Genomic DNA, 21,409 nt, shown 5'->3' with positions numbered 1-21,409 from the left:
AGCTGTATATGAAAACTGGTACGTCAATGAATAAAGAGCCGAAAATAACAAGAACTAACTTATTTTGTCAAACGTTTTTCCGTTCAGTATATTCCTGTTTAGCAAGTTGTTAATTACATTCTGCAATAATTCCATTTAAGAAGAATGAACTTTACTTTAAAAACATACGGCATTATACAATCGCAATAGCACTAAGAAAAAAACAAAAGAACTGGTACCAATAAAGCCTTTTTCGCTAGGGCAACGTTAAACAAACACGAATCAAACAAATGTATGATTCGTTAGGAAACAGGTTTATTTATAAATATTGTGAATGTTGAAACACAAAATTTCAGAAAAGAAGTAGAAAAAATAGATGTTGGCAACTAAAAATATTTGATAGAACTTACAATTGTATTTCAATAAAAAAAAACGTGTTCCTGTTCAGTTTTTTTGTATTTGCTTAAGTAATAGTCATTTAAGTCCAAATAACTGTACCTCCTCCCCGCCTTAAAAGAAAATAAATGGTTGATTTCATGACTCCTTAATCTACACCACCAACAGTTTTGTCAAATGTTTTGCATTTAGAAAAAAACGCTGTATTTTATAAATGTCTTTGATTCTAAGCGACAAAAAAAAGGTATTTTTGGACACTGATCTTATAATGTTATAATTTGTGTCTAGAAAAGTTTCCTCTGATTGATACATGAAAGTAAGTCATACAAAGATTGGTTTTGCTTGCAGCCAAACAAATTGAATCAGTATAAGTGTATTATATAATTTGAAAGAAAATAAACCAAAAGATTCGACATAAAGGTATTGGCAGTAGGTCATCGGCTTTTACAGTAAAACCTAGGTTTTCTGAAAGAAAAAAAAATCTTATACCAGAATTTAGCATTACAAGTTTAGCATCCTCAAACAATAAAAAACCCTGGCAGTTTCAATATGGGCAATAGCGATCTATCAATGATTCGATATCAAATTTAAATATATTCTCCAATTTTTCCGTATTGACAGTTGTTCCAGAGGAACAAAATGTTTTCCTATGTGAAGTATAAATTTTCTAACGTCAGACATGCGAAGCAATGAATTTAATTTTGATATGATAGATTCTCTCGTAATCTTCTGTTAAATTGTTTCTTTTAAAATTGTATCAAGGTTATAAATGCTGTACCCATATTTTGACTATTCTATTTATTATGTCTGTTTAGTTCACGCATCGTTGTAAATATAACGGAATTTGATGAGACTGTCGTAAAAAGTGAAAGTTTTAGCGCTACAAAACCAGGTTTAATCCACAATTTTCTACCATTTGAAAAGTTTTTTACCAGGTCAGGAATATAGCAGTTGTTGTCCATTCGTATTTGATGTGTTTTGTCATTTGATTTGCCATGTGATTAGGGATTTCCCGATTTGATTTTCATCTGAGTTCAGTATTTTTGTGATTTTACTTTTTGTGAATTGTGAACAATATAAAGACATTTTGCCGTACGTTTTTATATTGCATTTATTTGGAGACAAACATAATAACTTCGTCTAAGGATGTAAAAATTGCATTTAAATGAAATAACAATCATCATAGCCCCGCATTAATTTGTTTTCTATGTTAAAACCACTACTGGGACCACTCTTTAATGTCTATGTTTTGGATATAATATCATGATTTCTTAATTGCATATTTTACAATGATATCCTGGCGTAAATATAAAATTTCAATCTATGATGGGTTTATCTTCAGGTAGTAATTTTATGTCATATATTTAAAAAAAAAAACAGCATTGTAAAGTTTGCTTAATATGCATTTTGTTTCGCGTAAAATGTTCGTAAAAATATTTTTTTTAAAATGAGTCGAAACTTTTCCAGAAAACAAGTCTGTAATATAGCATATCAATTTAATATGACCTTTGTGAATAAAATGTTTTTCAAGTGCAAAATTCGTATTTATTTCTTTTTGTTTAGCGTAAAATGTTCGTAAAAATATAATAAAAAGACCAATACTAGCTCGCTCTTCTCGTTTCTGAGACACAAATCTGTACAATAGCATATCATTTGGCCTTTGTGAATTTAACGTGTGTAAGTGTACTTTTCAAGTTGTATTGGTGCAAACAAACCCGATGAGGTTGTATGATCATTGCTTTGAAATGTACTCTTAAATCTGATTTAAGCATAATGTTTTTAACATGCTTTAAAGACCTACAGTCAATTACATAAAAAGAAGGGGGGAAATGCAGATTCAATCCCAAATTACTGATGATATACATGTAAACGTTTAAGATATTAGACTATTTAATCACAAGCATTTGAATCTTTTGAAGCTCTTGCAAGGTTACGATTTATCAAGAGATTTCATAAGTAACTAAAATAAATCAGGATGCAACAGGACGAACAACAGCGAAAAAATAGAAAACAGGGTTGATTATATAGATATATATTGAGAAGACTAAAAAACGTTTTCTATTGATGTTACTATCAATTTGAAACACCTTAATTTATGTACTATAAAAATAGGTACATTTGTATGTCAAAGACCCGGATTAAAGCTTAAAGTGCATTTAAATCAATTGGTAAAAGATTTGCATTTTCGTACATTTTGTTGACAGTAACTATTCGGCATTGATGAAAATTTAGTTATTTGGACATATAGATGACGTAAAATATCAAATATCAATCGGCTTTAAGTTATTTTTTAGCTTTCAAGCTTTTAAAGAAATGATACTTTAATACTTAAAGAATTGAAAATTTAACAGCGTTAAAGTTTGATTTTTAATTTCTAATAACTTGCAAAATATTTCTGTCTTAAAAAATTATTTCAAATACAAGATCAGATACACAACATCAAAATATAAGTGCTTTCATACCTAGGGGTTTATTACCAACAATTCCTTCACGTTTATTTCTTAATAGATTAATTAAACTCAATACCATGGATTTCCTCCAGAGTTTTTTAATGAATGCAATGACAAAAAAACTAGTTTATATTATGCGGTATGTTCCAAAACTTGTATTTGAGTGGCCCGAAATAATGTTAATATTAAAATAGACCATATTACTAATTGTGTAGCATATATAAATAATATGTGTATTTCACTTTGATATAGTCATGCGCGAAACTTAATGGAATCTTTGGTTTTCCGAGTAAACAAACAATTAAAAATGTCAGGGTTAAAAATAATAAGGGCTCTCATTTTTCCAGAGGTGGTTAATGTGTCAGCTGGGAGTGATGACCCAAAAACTGAAGACAAAACTGTTATTAAGTTAAAGAAGTATTCGGTCAGGTTATCATATCAATAACCTCTAGAACAGTGGTGTTTAATCTTAAAGCATGCATTCACCTTGTACGGTTTTGCTGCAGACAATAACAATAACATCCAAGCAGCAAATTTAAATTTGGATTGATTTAAAGAAAGTCAAACTCGGAACATGAAGATATGTATGATGCGTTTGCTATGAAAGTCGGTATCATAATGAATGTAAAGTAGATTTGGCTTGCACAGCAATACACACCCAACAACCAGAAATAAATTTATAACATGTCAAGCTTAAGATATCTACAGGTTAACACACGGTATTCGACTGGTCTGTCTTTAAACATAAACTTAAAATTTAGAATATTTCCAATCAGTAAGAAATATTACACCTTGCACGATATTATTAGGTATAAACAGGGGAGGTAAACAAGATGGCGGAAATTGTCATTGCGGAAAAAAGCTAGAGCTACGGGAAGAAAACGTTTCACCATAAGCTTTTAGACATGTTTGGTACTTTTAACGTATAAAACGATAAATACATATATATATCCAGAAATATAAGAACAAGGAAGTAGTATATGTTATTTTACTTCCATGCTTAGAGCGATAACCCTACAGTATGTCTTATTTTTTTCAACGCACTTCCTGGTATTAGAAATATACCTCTGAGTCTTAAATAAATCTTTCATATTTATATCCGTTTGAAAATGTTAAAGATGTTAATGAACTAATTGACTTCAATGTTTATCGGATTGTCTTTGTAAATATGACTTTTGATTGCATTAAACGTAACATATCGAATGTTCTAAAGAACAAAGACATATTTTATTTCTACCATCGGATATCTCGGGAGTCTTAGTACATTCATTTGCATTTTATTTGTTTTTAACCAGAAAATTAGGTAATATGTTAATTCGAGTATTGACATTTTCAATTTCTTGTGTTTTATTTCCTTCATTAGGGCTCAAGTACATATCTTTGATCTCTTCAAGTTTAATGCTGATGAATATATGTTTTTGTCCTTTTAACAGTAATGGATAGCCCCAAATAACATTTAAAGTTACAGATTTTTGTAGAATTTTTTTTATTACATGTATGTTCCATTAGAATTCGTAACTTGTATTAGCTGACATTACTAGCGAATCACTTATAACATCTTATTTCCGTATACAATACTTAATCTTCGACTACACGTACTTCATGTGACAATGATGCACTGAACACAAAACTTATAATAGCTTGATGCAAGTCTTAATTTCGTTGTTATACACAATGAAGCATAACGTGTATTATTAGAGTTCAATGCTTGTTTTCATGATTTCGCATGGCTACTTTGATCTTGTGCATATTTTACATATGAAGCGAGACCGCGCTTCCGCGCTTTATAAAAAAATCGGTTCTCATCGTTTTTGCACCCAATAGAATTATAAAAAGAATCATGCAATCCTCATTTATTGAAAAAAAAAATATATATACTCTGCTTAGACTCTAAAATTTTAAAATATAGTCGACCTCCTTAGGAAACAAAATTAAGACAAAAGTGGACACCGTCTTCAATGTATAGTTCTTAATAGTTACAGGATGAATACTTTTGATATCACGAAGTTAGTTGAAAATGGTATTCATTGATAATGAAAACGGAGAGGCTTTCATCAGGGGGTATTTCTCCCTCAGATTTACATAAGGATCTCCATTTTTGCTGAATGCAACTACATTTACACCTATCCAACTTTGATGTATTATCAGACATTTTTGCAACTATGGCTTTCTTCAGTTTTTAACATGCCTGGACACTTTCACTAGTACCTGTTGATATCTTAAAAAATATATCGAAATGTATTTTTCTAAAAGTACACGCAGGATTTTTGCAAGTATACATTATAGTTGTGAAATATGGTCATATATTACTACATTCTGTTATTTTAAAGAAGAATCCCAAAATGTCATTATGTCAACAACAAAAATAGAAACACTTGTGTTGGAATACTTTAAATATTTTAAGTTATTTTACACTCTTTTGTATTATGTCTTTTCCTATCATATACATTTAAGAGGCTGTCCAAGTAAATATCTGGCAAATCCTTTGATATGGGTGGCACAACGTATTTTTTCTCCCATAGAATTTTTGGTTCCAATGCAATGTTTATATCATACAAAGGATATATATGTCAAGGATATTTTTGAATCAACAGTGGATGGCTCAGATAAATCAACGCTTCTTTTTATTATATTTTTTGTAAACATCTATTCATATTTTTTGTTTTTGTAATAGTCTCACTTTTATTGTGAATGTCCTTCATGTTATTTAATATGTACTTTTAGTATCAAATTGCACATGAACATCCGCATGCAAATTTAAATGACTTGCAAAGAAACTTAAGATTATTCACTGTGTTATCAAAAAGATTGCAATATCTAAAGGTTTTAACTACATGTACCATTCACGACACAACAGACGTATACAATTGTAAATGTGTAAATCAATCTTATTTTTAGGACTATATCCTGCATACTTAGGACGAAAACATATGAACAATTATGTAATATGCAAAATGTAGTTCTAATAAGGAACAAATAAAAATGAAATAAAAAAATAATCTGTGTATACATGAATCATATTAGTCCAAGTACTCCTAGGACACAGTTAGAATTTAAACTCCCAACATGAAAAGTAATTGTATCTTGATATTTTCTATACAATCATGTGAATTAAATGACTATTCAAATAGCTTTTGTTGTACTCACTGCAAAATACTGGTGAGACAGTGAACCATGGTAACTCTCAAATTTTTAATGAACAAACGGATGAGTTTGATAAAAAAAAAAAGACATGAGACAGCAATCAAGCAACACAAAACAAAAAATAAAGTCGATATTTCATTCGGAAAACTCTTTCCATGCTATTTTCACAACAAAAAAAGACCAGTGTGCCTCATTACAACACATATATTCAGATGCTCCGATTACGCGTACGTCACGTGACTTTGCATCTTTTTTTTTTTATTATTATTGCGTTTTTAACGCCACAAGCCTGAAAATGGCGGATCAAATATGCATTGAATGCTTTGCTGTCTATCATTTGTTTGAAATACAAAGCATGTTTGCATGATTCGTTCATAAGGACCTGCCAACACTAATCGTTCTATTTTCTACTTTATGACGAGACTTTTCGGGATTCTCTTATTATGTCTGGTTATTATACACACTCCAATAATTTTGAGACAGAAACCTCATTGACTGGACAGAACAAAAAAGAAGATCAAAGAAGAACAAAGCGCTTTTAGACCCTGTTGAGCAAAGCGTGTTGCCCAGACATACATTGTAGGAAGTTTTATCTCCCTCTGTCCACTCATACCCCACTGATGATCATATACATTTCAAAACAAATAGTCTTCTTGTCTTGTCTAGTTGATAATTTAATTGCATAGGGACATAACTGAATTGTACGAGGGTCTGCATGCTGGATATGGCTTACATAATAGCGATTGCGGGACATAGAGGGGTCTACATTAACGCAACATTCAATTTTGTAGAGTTTTTGAATAGGGAATAATGGGATGCTAGATTATAAAGAGATGTATTATATACATGTACGCAAATAAATAAAGATTAGAGAGAAAAAATGTAAATGATATAGAATAGAAGGCCATACCATCCGGACTCCCTAAGGTTTGCACCTCTACAACCTAAAAATTAATAGCTTTTGTTTAAATCTTCATCATAAATAAAATGGGAAAACAATCCAGATAGGATTCGATGTAATATTTGAAACTATCACATAAGCATACTTATTCAAACTTAAAGTTAATATTTTGAAGAAAACAAAAGACTCACAGTTTGGTCTATCTTTACACCATTCGATATCATTTCAATAGCAAAGCACAATCATTTACCTCTGCAGTCGATGAAAAATTCATATTAGTAAATGATTTCGTGAGGAAATTTTCAAAAACTCCAATTCAATCACACAAAATGTTAGTTTATTATGAACAGTTAGAATAATATCCCATAACTCGAACAAAATTTTAACTACGTATCCATTTGAAGATTATTTAAAGGTACAAATATGTTCATCAGTAAAATATAGAAAAAGATAATAGTAATGATAGGACCACTTAATATAGAATACATACGTCCCTTTAGCGTAAAATTTAAAGATTATGAGAAATATTATATTATATGTATTCAAATTAAATGGAGTGTTAAGAGATCTTTTAATACATACTGCATTTTACATCAATGTAAGTGTTGGATTTCACCTTATAATGAGATAAACATTACATAAAAGTTTTCTTTCAATAGAAAAGTAGGACATCGTCAAAATTATTTAGGCAAACACTTCATTGTATATGTAATTCGTATTAGAGCATTGAAAGAAAGAAAAGAAAACACATGTCACTTGTATATGATAATTCGTTTTAAAGAATGATTTCAAATATGAATTATCCCCTACTAAGATAACAACTCAACAAGACTACAAAAATGTACCATGCCACATCATTTTAAAATATAACATCTTGGTTATGAGTCTTCTTTCACTTTTTGCACATACGATTGGTGATTAAAAGACGAGGAAAAGCTAAACACTAAACCTTTTGAAAATTTACATTTTCAAATAAAATACGTATTCGATTACTGATGATACAATCTTGTATTCAGTATGTCACTATGCGTGCATTACCTTATGGATACATTTGAAAATTGAAATAGGGAAAGTGTTAAAGAGACAACGACCTGGCCAAAGTGCAGAGAACGGACCGTGACCACCAATAGGTCTGCAACACAGCGAGATTATCCCACTCAAGGGGTGGGCATTAGTTGGGCCCTACACAAAATGTGTACTAGTTCAGTAACAAATGGAGGCATATCTAATTATAAAATATAAATAATATATTATGTGTTTTATGCTTTTAATTCAAATTCCAAATTAACAAGCTACTCACTAAAGAAAATTGACTAAAATCAAGTGTTTGCTTTTCTTTAAATGCCCTGTTGCTTTTTTTTAACAAAAAACAGTCTCACCTGTCCTACTATTGCGGAGTTTGTCTTGCTTTTTTTCAAGCCAGCATCCTGTTAATCCACTGTGTGTTTTAAGTATGCCATATTTGTCCCGATCTTTTAAGGGACGTGTCCTGTTCAAATATTTTTAAACCACCTTTTAATTGAATGTTGGGTGTGTAACCAGAATCGGTCTCAGAGGCGTATTTAGTGGATTTTCAGGGCTCCCACCCCATCCCCTTTTTGTGGAAAGATTTGATTGATTATATAGGAAATCACTTAAGCATGCCTGAAGCAGGCCGCGTCTGAAGCAATCAGTGGGCCCCCGTATGAAAATTTCTGGATCCGCTATGAGTTCGTTCATGTCATGTCAATGCCCTTCTGTGTGTTTTTTTTATCTGTATATGATTTTTAGAAAGAAAAATAACAGTGTTATGTTTTTATCAATGGTTTTATAACTGTGAGAACAAAAATTCTCAAAATAACACAGACAAGGAAGTATAGAAGCAATACAATATCATTCTATGAAAAAAAATCCATTAATGAAGAGATCAGGAAAAACTTATTGAAATGTGATCACATTTAATAGACAACACCGCAATTCATCTTAATCAAAGAAGACAAAATAAGATAGAAAACGAACACAACAGAGTTCCGAATGTCCTTCAAAACAGAGGCGGAAGTTATTAATTAATAAATAATCCAATCTCATTCATCGAAAGAGACTAACAAAAACATGACAATTAAATTCTGACAAACATATGGATATATGTAACAACACATAGAAAACTCAAAACTGCTTTTAATATTTTGGTCCTGGGTTGAAAATCCTTTTTTGTACCATTTTGCGAGTACTATTTGTTGTAGTTAGTCAGTTTTAATGTGGAGATGCATAAATACCCTGCCACGTCCAGTATGTGTTTTTCGTCTTTGAGTCGATCTAATGAGTTGAGATTGTACTGTAATTCCACTGTCCTACAGAATGTACGTAATGAGGGAGCTAAGCGCAACAAAAAAAAAACAGTCTAGTTTATCCCGTCTCATTCTTTGTCTCAAGTCAGGAGCCTGTGATTACTTTGAATTGTCCTCTGGTTGTATATTGTATTTGTTTGTCTGTTCTTGTTTTGTACATACATGTAGGTCATTAGTTTGAATTGTTTTGCATTTGTCATTTCGGGGGTCAAAAAGTGGTACAATGTACCTAACACTACAGGGAGACAACTCTGTAAAATAAGCTGAACGTTTTATAAGGTTGCGTTGTTAAGAAAATGTTTAAGGTGGTACCTACCACTTTCACTAAAATCAATTTGGCTCGTTCAATTTTCAGAGAATTTTGACAAAGTATTTACTTTGCCCTTTGACAAAAATATGAAAATTTCAAAAAATCATAATAAATAAATATACAAAACATCTAGGTACATGTAATTATTTGCATTTATGTGCAGTAGCATACTAACCTAGTTAACAATTGAATGCCTGTAAGACCTTTTGATTTTATCTGGGTTTTTTTTTTAAATTAAATGTCATAAGTATAATACTTAAATTCAATATTCAAATTCTTTAGTTTTATCAGCTCTTTAATCTTCACTCGCTGTATATTGAAGGACTTAGAGGACTAAAATCCACTTCATTTGAACTCTGGTGGCTAGTTATCTCATTGACAGTTATACCACATCTCTTTATTTTGACTATATAAAAAAGAATATGTGGTATGATTGCCAATGAGACAACTATCCACAAAAGACCAAAATGACCCAGACATTAACAACTATAGTTCAACAGATCATGATGGTCGAAAACAATGTTCAGGTTGGGAACTTATCAACTAACTTTAAATAATAATACAAATACTGAAAGATAACTAATAAATTTGTATCAAAATTTATAAAGAAGCCCACATGTCTAAAGTTAAAAACTCCGTAATGGCTAAGTAGTGGGTGATCGAGGGGAAAGGGGAGGATCCAGGGTTTAAACCCCTCTTTGTTTGACTAATGATTTTATATGGAGACATATGGTTGTATCTCCCGTTTTATAGAACGTGGTTAATTAATTACTCACAATCATCTTTACATTCATATGTATAAATTGTCAAGTATAGAGCTGGCTAGACATGAAGTAGATATATGCGCCAAATATTTCCAGACATATATAATACCTGTTGACAATTCAACTAAGCAGGCGCGGATCCAGCAATATTTAAAAGGGGGATATATCACATGCAAGTCATAAACAGTCTAGACAATAGACTTTGACCAACACGGACACACCCAAACCCTAGAGGTGCTTCGATAGGATAATCAAGATACATTGCGAGAATAAGACACATCAGTGAATAAATCTTGGTCGAGGAATAATATAAATAGCAAGCCAATTCAATAACTTTGAATCCTCTTTTCATTGTTAAAAACTAATCCTGATTTTTATTTTGTAACGATCAACAAAAATGTTGATTTTTTATGGAAAGGAATCACTTGTATTTGTCTTTTTGTATTATTCTTCCGAGGTTATTATTGCGCTGTCTGTTATTAATATCATGAGTGTTGTGTTGGTGGTCTTTCATTTGTCTTTTTATCTTATCTTTCCGAGGCTATTGTTTCTGTCTGTTTTTACAAATGTGTACGTCACGTGTTTGTGGGCTTTTGTTTTAGTCTTTTTGTCTTTTCTCTCAGTTTTATGTTGCTCAGTCTGTAACTAACTGTGTTGTTTCGTAGATTATTGTCGGTCGTTTTGTCTTTTCTTCCTCAAGCTTATGTTCGACCTGCAATTTCTAGTGAAAGGAAAATATCTATAATTGTAGGATTTATTTCTTCATTATTTTGTATCAATAATACATTTGTTCGTAATTGAATGCTTATCTAAGCTAAATATATCTGTTGCTTCGAGCAGTGAACCTTACATACTCTAAATAACGACAACGCACCTTAAATGGAACCAAATTGACCCAGACATGAAAAAGGATTAGTGAAAATTTAACCAATTACAAACTGTCATTTATAAACTTTATCATTCAACGCCAGTTTCTGAAAAAACGGATACATGGGGATCTAGATGGGGGTATAAAGAATATAGGAATCTGGACAAAAAGTACAAATAAATGGTTACAAATTATGCATTATGCCTCGTTCACACAGACATTTAATTCGAATTGAATTCGAATCGAATGCGAATCGAATTCGCTAATCGCGTTCACACGCTCTTCTTTTTCAATTCGAATTGATTCGAATTGGCTAATTCGAATTATCCAGTTCGCATTAGAAATATGCTTTTGTTAATGCGAATTAAATGTTAACGGACTCGTTTGGACAGTAAGCGAAGTTAACGCGCATTGTAATTCGAATTAGAATTGACGTTAGGACGTAAACCGTTTCGAATGCGAATTAAACTAATTCGAATTAGTTTATGCGAATCGAATTCGAATTACGTGTGAACTCAGTGAAAAGAGAATGATGGAAAAAAAAGCGATGAGTATCTAAAAATATAAAGAACAAGAGAATAGAGAATAATAGACAAAGAGCGCAAAAATGTGGCTAAAATATTATGAATAGAGATTAATGGGCAAAAGAGCAAAATATGTGGGTAAAATATAAAGAATAGAGAATGATTGATAAAAAGCGATAAATATTTGGCTAAGTAAGTATAAAGATGAATGGCAAACATAGCAGAATATATGGCTTAAGATATAAAGAATAAAGAATGATGAACAAAAAGCGCAGAATATTTGACTAAAAATAAACAAAAAAGAGAATGAGGAAAGAAAAGAATAGAGAATGATAGACAAAAAACGCTGAAAATGTGGCTAAAAATATAAAATAGAGCATCATGGATAAAAAGAGAAAAATATTTGGCAAAAAATATAAGGAAAAGAGAATATTGTATAAAAAGTGCAGAATATGTGGCTAAAATTATAAAGAATAGAGAAAATCGGCGAAAAGCGCAGATTACAATGTATGTGGTTTAAGATACATTTATAAAAAAAAGCAATAATGGGCAAAAAGTGCAGAATAAATGACTAAAGAAAAATAAAAAAGAGAAAATAAGGCAAAATTTATAAAGAAAGAGAAAAAGTACGTATTTAGTCTAAAAAGTACTAGAGAATACAGAATTGATTGAAGGATCACCCATCCAGACCATCATTTATTTTCTTGACAAATCACATGATAAATGAAAGTGAAATCAGACTTAAGGGTTTCCTCATTATGATAGAATTGAAAATCTGTGAGAAGAATTAAGTAAGATAAAGTCAATCGCATTTTTCAATGATGCTTTCCGAATGTAATGTACACGGTTTCCGAATGTATGTTTTCCGAGTGAGATAGATGCGTTATTTACAAATCAAAGACCAATAAATATACATATACAAAAAAGATTTGATAGAATTGCTTATTAGACAACTCTCCACTTGAGGATAAATGGAAATACATTACATTTACTATAGGTCACCGTACGGCCTTTAAAAGTGCTTTCATGTTTCTTTTTTTCAATTTCTAATTGCCTCCAATTTGTGCCTTCATTTCAAAAGATAAGGCAGCAACCATTTGATTTTCTTGGGGGGCTATGTTTTTTTTGGAAAAAAAAGTTTGCCTCCAGTTTATGGAGATAAAAATAACTTGTTTTTGACCCTGAGAAAAAAACAAGTTTGATTCACCCTTAGCTGCCACTATATGCAATGCTAAAATTGAAAGAAAAATATTGTTTCATCTTGTCGCAAAAAAAAATGGATTGTTTTTTCGCCAAAGCCAAAGGCGAAAAAAAAAGTTTGCGTAGAAAAAAAACATAGCCCCCCCCCCCCCCCCCCCCCCCCCCCCGAAAATCAAATGGTTGCTGCCTAAGTTGTGTTCTGGACTATTGGTATTTGCTGTTTTAAACAAAGTTCAAACATAGTTTATATCAATTTGTCTATTATTACTTCTACATAGTTAAGTATGCAGCCCGCGATCATTACATGGAAACGATTGGCATTATAAGTACTTTTTTTCTGAGTATAAATATAATAAGGAGTATTCAATTCGACTATGTCCTTGTGCGATAGAAACATGAACGCTACATGCTCTCAGGAGAGTGTTTTTCATCTTTTATTTTTAATTACTTTCAGTTCGGCAATATTGGTTATTATTTGATTAATTTATTGGTTATTTTTTTATCAATTTATTTTAGAATCGCAATTAATATTCTAGTTGACCATTTTCTACATACATCTACAAATAAGCTTTTTATATTATATATGAAACACGTATTGATCATATAAAATATAAGGTTATTATTGATCACAATTTAACGAGTTCTACCAAAGTGTATTCTGCCATCCCTTGTCCTTAGATTAGATTTGATTTTTTTGGTGTTTTAACGCCTCTTTAAAGCACCGTTTTTGGGCTATTCCATGGCGACTAGTTTTTATTGGTGAGGGAAATGGAGCCCGCGGAGAAAACCACCGACCTTCAATAGTAAAACAGGCAATACTAGTCAATTAAGATTGGGGTCGAGCGCACCTGCACGAGCGGGGTTCCAACTTCCAACCTCATTGTTGAATGGCTAGTGATTGCAGTAGGCACCCCTTGTCCTTAGATGTTTCTCTTAGACTTGTGCAGAATATAAAAATCAAAAGTTACACATCTAGGATTGCCAATAAGCCAACTATTCTACCAAAGGACGTATGGTGAGCAATTATATGGGTCATCGTACAGCCTTCATCAAAGAGCAAATTCCATAACGGACAAACGAGCTATACAGGGGCCGTAGGGCCGTAACTACATTGAGGCAAATGAGGCAAATGCCTCATGTTTTAAATTTCAAAAAAAAAAATAAGATTGTCTTCATATCAAATTGTTTCCACGGAAAGTGTCTTGCAAGAAGCAAGTTCTCTTCACTCTCTGGTGTCGCCCCTGCATGTTTTACATAATCCATGTTTCTATCTTACTTTTGGTTTTGAGAGTTGATGGTCTATTGTTTTTTTCTGTGTCCCGGATTTGTCTTTTGTTCATTTATTGTCCTACTGAATGACTAGTCTGAGTGTTGATTTTCATTTGTAAACTTGTCACACTGTGTAATGTTGCATGATCACCGATGTCCAGGCATTATGCGAGAAAATATTTTCAGAATATACGATGCTGTTGGACACAGAAACAAATGGTCGTTTCTACATGGAGAATTAATTGAACTTGATATCAAAGAATACAAAACTGCCTTTTTTGTATATGAAACCACAGACTCTTGGGTATATGATACAGATATATTTTTTTTATTTCTTGTTGTTGATTAAAATATTCAATTTTCTATATTTATAATACATATCTATCACTTATGTGAATGTCTCACCTAGTTCCGAGTGATTTAAACGACTCAGAGAAAATACCCAATTTTTCTTGGTATGGATTGTAAAATTGGGTATTTTCTCTGAGTCGTTTAAATCACTCATATACCCAAGCGCCTGTGGATAAAACTAGATATGTGACATGGTTTAAATTAAAGTAATTTCCCGGTATCAAATTATTTTTGGAAAAAAAACCATCATTGTATTGCCATATAACCTTTACATCAAGGGTTAAATTTGCATTAAGTCGTGTTCAGACCGTTTAACAGAAATAAAGGAATATGCAGTACACGTGCATGGGAGCTAATCGCACACAATGTCAATGTATTGAGAAAAAAAAACCAAATGATCAATGGTCAAAGTTTTTATTCCTGTTCTTCATCTTGATAGTTGCTGGAGGGTCTTCGATAATGAAAGAATCATAAATACCGTAAAACAAAGTCAATATGGTTCCTATAGTGTAGACTTAAGCAGTACTAGTACTTAAAGTATATTACTCAGACTGCACACTGTCACTATATATAAATCTAGTCATAAAAAAATCACAAGTCAGCACAATACAAGACAAGAACAGATAGACAGATCCGGTATTAATGATTATGAGAATTACGATTTTTGCTTTATCCTACATATCGGTCTTTTAAATGTTTTCCCTAAAACCTTAAAGTCTTAAATAACAATGAAGCTATGTTTTTTTTATACCAGAATATTGTCGAAAAAATAGCTAAAAATTATTTGCGTTTCTATGTAAGAAAGAGTCCGGGAAACGCTCAGAATGCACGATTTTGTGTTATTTTTCTCAGAGTTGCTGGGGGCCTTCAATTGCTACGCTCGGCGAATATATTTTGCCTCACTATTTAAAAGAGGCTAGTTACGGCCCTGGCCGGGGGATACAAATGTAAAACCTTTCAAACGAGCAAATTCACGGTCTTGATTTTTAGTAGAAAAAAATTTACGAAAAACAATATGGCAGCAACTAAAAACCACTAAAATACAGACAATTGACTTCGGACAGACACGTACAAAATGTGGCGGCCTTAAACGTACTTGACTGCCCCACTCGACGATCAGTTGTTATTAACGATCAGTGTGTGTCCATATACATTCAATACACCAACATAACAACCTTTAACACATTTAAAATCATTTAAATATACGTATAAATTTAAATATTTTATAAAAAGTAAAAATAAGTGAAATCTAATACATATATAGCCATTCAAGCAACAATTTTTCCCATCAAGTTTACCTGTATCGATGTGTGCAGTTAAATACCATTTTATGTTTACCGACAAAACAGGTAAGTGATGCACTGTATATTATTCTTGTGTACTTTGCAAGAGGTGGAAATATGCATGTACCAAAGTAACATTCAGTTTGTTTATACAATGTCAGTATTTTCTGGGTGTATAAAAACGCAACACACGACTTACACCGTATAATAGGTTATTCCTTTGATGTATTTGAATTTGTATACATGGTGTATTTGAAGTACACTAGATACATATTTATTGAGAGATGAACGTTGATTTATTATTGAAAGAAGAACTCTAAGACTTATTTATTATTTTCCCCTTTTAAAGTATAGCTATGACACGTTTGCCGAGTGGTTTAATTAGTTCTACAGTGATCACTAGCCATTCAACTACCCCCCCCCCCCAAAAAAAAAAAACAACAACCAAAAAACATTTAATTAACCAACAACTTTATTATTTACAACCAATATAATCTAAGGTACAGAGAACGTACACCACTGCGGTGGTGTTCATCGTCTTAGGGTCACATTGAGGTCAGCAAACATAGAGCAACACCACACAATTTATTCACACGAAAAGTCACAGTCTCACCATAATAAACAGGGAAATTCATTTAATTCAAAACGATTGTACATATAAAGAAAGGTAACTCAAATTTTCCCGAAATTTTCAAATCATCACTTTGCTGTACGAAACATGAAAATGCCGGAACCATGACAACCCCAAGAGTAAAAAGATTTGCATATAATAAAAAAATTAAATACTATTGCCTATCGAATCGGCAACATCGAACGATCAACTCCTTCACACAAAGTCGTGTCTGAATTTATGTCACACCATGTAAATTTTCATTAAAGCAAAGGGCAATATGCATTGCCAGAAGTTGGGTTTTGAACTGATAACTTCACAGTTTACACGTCGTATAGTGATCTCTTTCGATGAACTATTTAGTTTAATAATCGATCAATAGACCACTGAGGTCCCTAGTCCATATCGAGAGGAGCATAAAATGGCCCAACCTAGGCACGATCAATAGACCACTGATGTCACTAGTCCATATCGAGAGGAGCATGAAATGGCCCAAACTAGGCAAATCTAAACATGCAGTTACAATATATAATGTACTTTTTTTTTCTTTTTTTTTTTTGATTCTTAAGGTATATTATTTTCTGTTGCAGATTTGAAATATGGACAAATTTCCAAACATACAATGTTTTCATCACGAGGATAAAGCAATGGCGTGTTATTGTCCGGACTGTGTAGAAGCTTTGTGTTCCGAATGTTCATATTACCATACGCTTAAACTAAAACATAGACCTGTTCCAAATGTATTTATAAAGTTCATGCCAGCTTTTTTGTTGTCGAAAATTAACCGATGTTTAAAACACAGTGAACATTCAGAATTCCACACATCAAATCATGGAAACCCTTGTTGTAAACAATATGAAAACGAGGTCCACGGGCACTGCAGTAAAATAAATTCAGATGAAAATGTCAAGAATTTTAATTTGAAAGGGCGAATAATTTTCAAAGTGAATGCTGGAGATATAACGGGATGCGATATATCAGAAACCGGTCAGATGGTTTTTGTAGATAATAAATATGACTGTTTGGTACTCCATGAAAAAGATGGCTCGTTAAATAGAACAATTGATTTGCTAAGTAAACCGTACGATGTCGCTTATATCAACGAGAACAAAATAACAGTGACACAAGATAGTGAAATAATAATTATAAATTTAGAAACAGACCTAACAGAACGTTGGATTGATCTCGGATGGAAATGTTATGGTATCAGCCATATAAACGGCATGTTAGTCGTGACATTGGAAGGCGGCAAAGGCATACGAATATTAGACGTAGAGGGCAATTCCATTCGATCAATCGACAATCATACCCAAGGTGTTACGAATGCGTATCTCCATGGTGACAGGTTGTATTTTACCATTCTTCCTGATGACCATAAGGTATACTGTTCGGATGCTAATGGATATGTTTCTTGGACATTTCACAACCAACGTCTAAAAGGACCGCGGCAAATAAGAGTAGATAAGAACGGATTCCTTTTTGTTGTTTACGAAACCTCGCTTTCTGTTGCAGTTATTTCCCCTGATGGTAAGAACAGTAAAGTTCTTCTTTGTGAACAAGATGGACTACATTTGCCCAAAGCTATTTCATATTTTAATAATCAGTTGCTGATATGCAATTCAACATCATGTACGGCACTACTTTATGACGTCGATTTTAAAGAAGACCTTCCGCGATATAACACTACTGGACTATTTATGTTTTTATCAGTTTGTTTTACCCTTATATGCTTATTCCTTTGCTTTGTGATTTGGAAATAAAATGAAATCAGAATACATCATGTTTTAACGATTTGTCAAATAGCATAATCAATTATAACGCATGAGATCTGATCAAAATATACTGCGTTTAAACATACTTTTGAAAATATTGTCTAAAAATCATTATCCCTGCGCTGAATGTATTTGCAAACAGCAATACTCGAGTTGTATATATGTGTATCCTTTGCAGCTAGTTTTGACGGTCAGCGTTATTCAAATATTTTTTGTTCTTTATTAGTTGACATTTACCTGATAAAATTCGACATTACATATATCAGTCCATGCAAATGCCAATTGTAGGCAATACCATCTGGTTAAGCTACATTTGTATTGTTCAAACGCACAGTAAACTTGTCATCTTCAAAAATTATAAGAATTTTCAACGGTATTTTTACGCATAGAGTAAAAATGAGGCGAATGTTATCAACTCATAAGTCGAACTCAAACTGACACCCCAAGGCAAATAATGAAAACGCACAAAAGACAAACAATATTATACAAAACACAACATAAAAAAGAAGACTGACCAACGCAAACCCCGTCAAAAACCGGGTTTGATCTAAGATGCTCTGATAAGGTACATGTAAATAGATCCTGTTTTACATGCGACATCAGTCATGTTACTCCTATACAATACGTCGATAAGTTATATAAAAGTATTAGGCATCACCCTATAGCGGATTTGTAATTGATTTTAATTAATTCTGAGACATCACCATTTTTAACAGTGGGTTATTAAAATTTTCTAACCCTTAAATATGACCGCATGTGAACATTTGAAATAGAAACAGTCCCGACGATCCAAAGTTATCGAATCGATAAACGAATTATATTGTCAAATGTTAAAGGGCGCTCTAATGAACATTTCAAATCTCAATTAATTCCACTACTCAGGTGAATCTCATATGTCTTACTCAATTCTTTACGCATCATTCTAGTAAGCCATCTTGTACTCATCCTGTCATTTTTGCGCATTTGTGAATTTGATCTTACAATTTGTATTTTAGAAATAATTTATGGCAATGTGTGGTTTGTTGGACATTTTACCACAGTAAGGCCTTTGTTTTGTTTTAAGTTCTTTCCTAGCTCTCCATTGACCTGTTAACAGAAACTGTTTAAAGTAGTTTGCTAATAAATGACTGATTCATAATTTTATCAATGGACTACAAGTTTTCACTGGATAGTATTGTTGGTTTCTTTGTATTAAATCAGTCAATTTGTCTGTCGGATTTCATGCAATATGGGTAAAGATATTTTAAACATTTTGGACCATTGTAAACTTGAACCAATCCTTTTTCAATAATTCATTAGCATTTATAAAGACAAACTCCCATTCCATTTGGCAATTTAACTTTGCCTTTACGTCTAATTTCCTAATGCTTGTAAAGTTAAACTTTGGTAGGCTTGCTTGCTCTGTTTGTATAAACTTAATTCAAGCTTTGTAATTAACATTGACATCTTCATACAATTTATATAGGCATATTTTAACCTGTATATATTATATTTAAACTTGATTGGATGTTGTCCCAATTACAATTGTACAATATGCAAACAAAGCAAGCAAGCTAACCAAAGTCTTGCTTTACATGCAGTAGGAAATTAGCCGTAACTTGAATAACAAGTTTGCATGTAATATTGCTATGATTGCATGGACATGTACTAATTGAGACGTTTACATATACAAAAAAAAATCATTCTTTTTACAGAATAGATATAAACCCTATGCCTTGCCGATAAAATATTTTCTACACACATTAACATCTTTGTGAAATATATCTTGTAGCAAACTATCTTTTATGATAAGTCCTTTGCTCATATCTAAGTTTTGATGACAAAAATCTGAAAATGAGACTATTGTGATAGTCTTGCACTAAATGCAAGAAGTTTAAGACCCCGGTGCAAACAGGTCAGATACAATTCGAAATATATATATTTGTATGATACACCAAATATCTCTCAAGTTCCGTTTTTGGGTTAACATCGAATTATTTCTACAGTATCATGGTACATATAGAAAAATAGTTTGTGTATGCTATATAATTTTATTGGTTAGTGATAACAAAGTTTCTCATCCAACAGTCAGTACACAAAGTTGAGGATAGGAAGGACGCAATTTCATGTTGGTCGGCTGTTAAACATCATAAAGTCGTATTGAAAACACAAGCTCTTGAATATCAACTTGAAGATATAACATATATGCTAGTACATTGTAAACTAAATATACAGGTCTTTCATGTATGATTCAGCATAATGCAGAGAGTTAATATTTGGCAAATAAAATCTATGTCTCTTTTCGTCAAGTGTTATTATCAACACAACTTCAGTCAATTTGTAGGATTCAGTAGAACTATCTGTTAACCTATGAGTTGTATAAAAAATAGGAGATATGGTAAATTAACAACACGACGGGCGCCACATGTGGAGCAGGATCTGTATACCGTTCCGGAGCACCTGAGATCACCCCCAGTTTTTGGTGGGGTTCGTGTTGCGTAGTCTTTAGCTTACTATGTTGTGTCTTCTGCACTATTTTTTGTCTGTTTGCCTTTTTTTTTTTAGCCATGGCGTTGTCAGTTTATTTTCAATCTATGAGTTTTACTGTCCCTCTAGTATCCTGTGCCCCTCTTGTCAAAGAGACAACTCTACACAAGAGATCCAAATTTAATCATACTTTATTTCAAGTTCAATAAAAAAAATGAGATCTTTTTTAAATTTGATTTTAAGCAGTTCAAGCTGTTTATGTTGATGTCTATACAAATAAGAAGATGTGGTATGATTGCCAATGAGAAAACTCTCCACCAGAAACGAAATAACACACATGTAGAAGCTCACGTCTATAGGTTATTGTACAGCCTTCAAAAATGAGCAAATCATACTTCCCAGTCAGCGGAATTTTTGGGTATATCTATCCTATCTGAAACTTTTAAAAATTTTAATTTAAAAAAGACGTGTTGATGTATTTTATTTAAAAAAAGCTGGTTTGGCTCGATTCGCTACATTTCAAAAACAGAAGCTTGTCTTTTATTTTACTAATTTTGCCAATTAGACAACTATCCACAAAAGACCAAAATGACACAGACATTAACAACTATAGGTCACCGTACGGCCTTCAACAACGAGCAAAGCCCATACCGCATAGTCGGCTATAAAAGGCCCCGATAAGATAATGTAAAACAATTCAAACGAGAAAACTAACGGCCTTATTTATGTAAAAAAATGAACGAAAAACAAGTCTAGTTCTGTCCCTTGCAAAATACGGATATCAAAGCCAAAAAG

General features: G+C 32.2%; 1 protein-coding gene across 1 annotated transcript in view; it reads right to left on the bottom strand.

The window, feature by feature from the left end:
• Window positions 1–7,294, bottom strand: part of LOC134694809 (cardioacceleratory peptide receptor-like) — a 148,291-nt gene extending 140,997 nt beyond the window's left edge. The window contains exon 1 of the mRNA XM_063555874.1: window positions 7,062–7,294. The gene's annotated coding sequence lies outside the window, so the exon portion shown is untranslated. The remainder of the gene's footprint in view (window positions 1–7,061) is intronic.
• Window positions 7,295–21,409: the final 14,115 nt, after the last annotated feature.

This window comes from Mytilus trossulus, chromosome 13, assembly GCF_036588685.1.
Source record: "Mytilus trossulus isolate FHL-02 chromosome 13, PNRI_Mtr1.1.1.hap1, whole genome shotgun sequence".
In the NCBI taxonomy this organism is placed as follows: domain Eukaryota; kingdom Metazoa; phylum Mollusca; class Bivalvia; order Mytilida; family Mytilidae; genus Mytilus; species Mytilus trossulus.
Note: the sequence above shows the minus strand (reverse complement) of the source record. Positions and strands in the feature narration are given on the sequence as shown.